Source organism: Neophocaena asiaeorientalis, unplaced genomic scaffold (genome assembly GCF_003031525.2).
Source record: "Neophocaena asiaeorientalis asiaeorientalis breed wild unplaced genomic scaffold, Neophocaena_asiaeorientalis_V1.1 scaffold438, whole genome shotgun sequence".
Taxonomy (NCBI): Eukaryota; Metazoa; Chordata; class Mammalia; order Artiodactyla; family Phocoenidae; genus Neophocaena; species Neophocaena asiaeorientalis.
The window spans coordinates 7,377,686-7,382,399 of NW_020173491.1; positions in this window are offsets into that span (position 1 = coordinate 7,377,686).

Here is a 4,714-nt window from a genome sequence, read left to right on the forward strand (position 1 = left end):
GGACCGGGCGAGGGCGTGCCGCTCGGCGGCGTGGGCGGCAGCGAGTCAGCCGGCCCCATGCGCTCGGGCGACGGGCTGCCCAAGATGGTCAGGAGGCTGCCTTTGGACAGCTGCGGGGACTCGGCCAGCCGGGGGCTCGGCCCGTGGCTCATGGTGTGGCCGCGGGGGCGGGCAGGCTCTCGGGCCCTGGGCTGGAACTCCCAGACTCAGAGGCGGCGCGGGGCGAGCGCGGCGGACGCGATACCACTGTGCATGATGGCCACTGCTACCCGCTGCTCTCCCGGCCACGGGGCGGGGGATGCGTCCTCCAACCTGTGGGAGAACACAACCATTATTAGGAGGTGGCTACCATCCGTCCATATCCTTAAGCTCAGCCATGGGAAGGGAGTAACCGGCAGAGGGAACAGCATGGGCAAAGGTGGGAGGAGTGAAAATGGTCACCTCCAGAAGCCCCAGTGAGGCTGGAATGGTGAGCAAGGGCCTTCAACCGCTTCCTCACTGGCCTCCAGACTCCCCCCTTGAGTGCCTTCACCCTGCAGCAGCTGCAGCTGATCTGAAACCTTGATCTGCTGTCCCTGACCTTCAGGTCCCATCTCACACAGTGAATGGCTTATACTATTCTCTCTCCACCCGGAATGCTGCATGCTTCCATGCTGGCCGTGCCGCCAGGAGTCCCCTCCCAGCCTCTTCCTGCACTGGGCCAACGCTTCTCATCCTTAAAACTTATCTGAGATATCACCTTCTTCAAGAAGTTTCCCCGGACCCCCTCAGGCCAGGTGGTCAGCCCCAGCCCATGTCTCCACTAGCCAACCTCACTGTACCACTTATCTGTGTCCCTGTGTGCCCCCCATCCTAACCCCAGGCTGTGAGTTTGCTGAGGGCAGGGGCTGGCTCCTGGTCTTTGTCCCAGCACTGATGACAATGACAGTGACATTTATGGAGGCCCAGGCACCGTGGCTATGTGAACTATCCTCTCAGCAGACTTGGGGGAAATTATAGACATTTACTGAAGAGGAAAGGGGGGCTCAGCAAAGTTAATCCAGATACAGCACCCAGAAGTCCAAACGCAAACACTGCGGCAGGTCTGGTGAACACCTGCACGCACTGGTGGTACGACAGAAATAAGCCGGTGTCTAGATGGTGGCGGTGCGGTGTGGTGAGGTGCCCCCCATGCCTGCCGCCGAGCTCTGCTGTTCACGGGCCACGTCCCCTTTAAAATAAGTGAGACACATGCCCCTCTCTATCCCAAACCTGCCACACTCTCCCTCCATGTGGCTCTGTGCTGACCCCCAGGAGCAGCCCCTCGGGGCATCTCGTACTTCCTTCCCCATTCAGCTGGGCCTGTCCCACAGATCCTCACCCCGGCCCCTAAGGCCCTGCCCTGATTGCCATCTCTTCCTTTTTTCAGGGACCCACCAGGGCACTGCTGGTGGGGCTCTCAGCAATCCGGAACAGTGTCCCAACACTGTCTGGCCAACGCTCTGTGTCCCCTCTTCATCCTCCTCTGGCCTCTAAGCCCCTCACTCTTGGCAGGTGATCTAATGTCAGTTTGCAGTGAAAAGAGAAGCTGTCAGGCTGGCACTCCCTCCCTGTCCTGCCCCAAGCCCCACGGCCCCCTCCTCTCTGCCCCTAAGAGGACAGAGGGGCTCTCCCTCCTTGGGTCAAAGTCCTCCCACATCCAGCTTCTCCTACCCCTGCCAATGATGCCTCTCCAGGGGGCCTTCCCCACCTGCTAAAGTCTCTCCTGGCACTTTCACCTCACTTCTCTGTCTCCTCCCGTTCACGGCCCATCCAGAGGGGTCCACACTTGCTGTCTCCACCCTGTCCACCTCCCTCTCTCTCTCTCATCAGGCCTTGCCAGGCTGGCTTCCCGCTCCCCTGCCCTACCCACTGGGCACATCCTAGCCCTCACAGGTGTGCCCTCTCTAGCTCTGGGCACCTTCCATCCCTCCCTTCTTGCATCGCTCTCTCCCAGGGCGTTCTCCGGGTTTTCCTCCTCTTCTCCAGCTGTTCCCCATCACCTTCCCTGGAGTGCTGGTGTCATCCAGTCCTTGCCCCCTTCTCCTCTCTAGCTGCCCCTGCCTGAGCCATCTCGCCATGTCCTCAATAACCCTGAATCTCTCTCTCCACCCCAGGCTGCCCTCCAGAATCGCCCAAACCACCAGCATGTCCCTCAGACAACTCAGACTCAGCTTGGTCGGATGGGATTCACCGTCTCCAGTCTCCCCACTACTGGATCCTCCTTCTGGATGTCCCCTCTGGGAGAAGAGCATTTCCTTACTCCTTCACGCTGTGGGAACATCCTGGAATCTGCTTTCCCCCCACCTCCAAGTCATGTCAGTCTGTCTGCCACACATCACGTGGATCTATCCAACTTCTTCCTCCTCAGCCACTAACCTGTCAAGGCCACCACCATCATCTCCCACCTGGGAGACTGCAGCCACCGCCCTCCCTGCCCCATCCCCCTGCCCCCTTTTGCCTCCTCCAAATCCATTCTCAAGAGCAGCAGCCAGAGTGAGTTTTTAAAAACACAAACCTGGGACTTTTCTGATGGCGCACTGGTTAGGAATCCGCTGCCAATGCAGGGGACGCGGGTTCGAGCCCTGGTCTGGGAAGATCCCACATGCTGTGGAGCAACTAAGCCTATGAGCCACAACTACTGAGCCCACGTGCCGCAACTACTGAAGCCTGCGCGCCTAGAGCCCGTGCTCCGCGACAAGAGAAGCCACCGCAATGAGAAGCCTGTGCAGCAACGAAGACCCAACGCAGCCAAAAATAAATAAATAAATTTATATTAAAACAATTAAAACACAAACGTGATCATGCCAGTGGCCACAACCTTTGTCATTACCAATAGCTGTGACCTCTCTCAAGAGTCAGTTCCAAGCTCACTCCCTCTAGGGATCCAACACCAAAAATTCTTCAATCTCCAAAGGAGCTACAGCCTACCGATCGCCCCGCCTGTTCACTGTCCCCGCTGCCCACCCTGTCCCTTCTCTCCTTGCTACGTGCCATGGTCGCAACCTCGTCCTCACAAACGCCCTGAGTGCCCCAGCTGTCTCACCTGTTCTTGTCTCTCAGGCAACGCCAACCCTGGTCGCCTCCACCGCTCTGCCTGCTCCTGCCCTCACCCGTATAACCGGGCATCGCAGGTTTTACACCACTGTGTGGACCAGTGTCAGTTTCAATTCATGACCATCAGTGTCACAGTTCCTCAGCGTTGATCAGTGATCCCACTACATTTCTCTAGTGCATTTGCTGTTTGTTTACTGTCTGCCTTCACCAGGCACCAGCTCTGGGCCCAGCTCTGTCACCAACCTCATGTAAACCACTGCCCCATGTACTGGGCCTCAGTTTCTCCGCCTGTAGAACTGGGGTGAGAGGTGAGGGAGGCCAGCGCTTCTAGATCAAGGAGTCTTTCAGATTCACCTGGACACTTGCTTAAAATGCAGTTCCTGGGCCTCACCCCCCAGAAAATCATGTTCAGTAAGTGTGGGGCTGGGAATCTGCATTTTAATCATCCAAGTTCGGGACATATGAGTAACTGGTGATGCCTTGTCAGCACCCATAGTTCCAGACACACAAACATGCATGTATCAACCCCAGTAACAACTGCACAAAGTTATGTACACAGACACAGCCGTACAGACCTAGGTTCCCGGTCCCTGTGCACCCCTGACTCCCCACGGGATCCCTGGAAGGCTGAGTGCCCGCTGTGACTCAGTCTCTCCAACTGTGCAATGAGGTGGCTGGCCTAGATTCCATGTGCATTCACAGACATGTGCACACCCAGACACACATCTGCAGACACACAAGCAATCCCATACATGTAAATATAGATACAGAGACACGGGCAGACACATACACACTCAGAAACGGCCCCATATGCACACACAACTATATGTATGCACAGAGAGACGCTCCCTTGTAGATACAGAGTTACAGACGCACCTGAAGACATATACATGCCCACAAAGATGGATACACAGAGACATGCAAAGATACATATTCATCCCTACGACAAGCATATACACACGAACACATACACGGACACGCACAGTCCTCCTCGCCCCATTTTCCTGGCCCAGCTCCACATGGAGAAGCTCTTGGAAAAGAAAAACAATGTGAGAGCCTACGGGGGAGGGGAAGGAGGCAGGAAACCCGAGTGCCAGCCCGGCAGGCAGCCCAGGCAGCCCCACCAGAGCTGTGCTGGGAATGGGGGACGGGGGGTGGTGAGGAGGGGGTGCTCAGGGCCGGGCCCCTGTCTGCTGGGCCCGTCCTGCAGCCCCTAAACTGAGAGGGGGGGGGCCACTGCCACATTCTCTCTGACACTCTGGGAGCTGCCAGGCCTGGCACGGGGCTTGGCAGGGAGGGGTGGCCCAGTCCTTCCAGGAATCCCAAGCCTGTCGCGCAGGGGCAGGGCAGGCGCCACCCCGGCCCCTAATGGCTTCCAGGCGCCCACACTAAAGGCAGGGGTGGGCTCAAGACTCAGCTCCTGTTCCCCTCCCCAGGAGCCTGGCCCAGCCCCTCCCGGGGGCTGGTGGCGGGGAGCAGTGGGGACAGAGGGGCTCTGAACAGCCCTCCCACCTTCCCTCCTGCAGGCCCAGGGTCCCCTGAAGGGTGTGTGTGTGCGCACATGTAAAGGCACGGGGGTGGGAGCCCAAGGTCGGTTTTCTGGAGAAGCCTACCCCCCAGCACACCAGGAGCCCCTCAC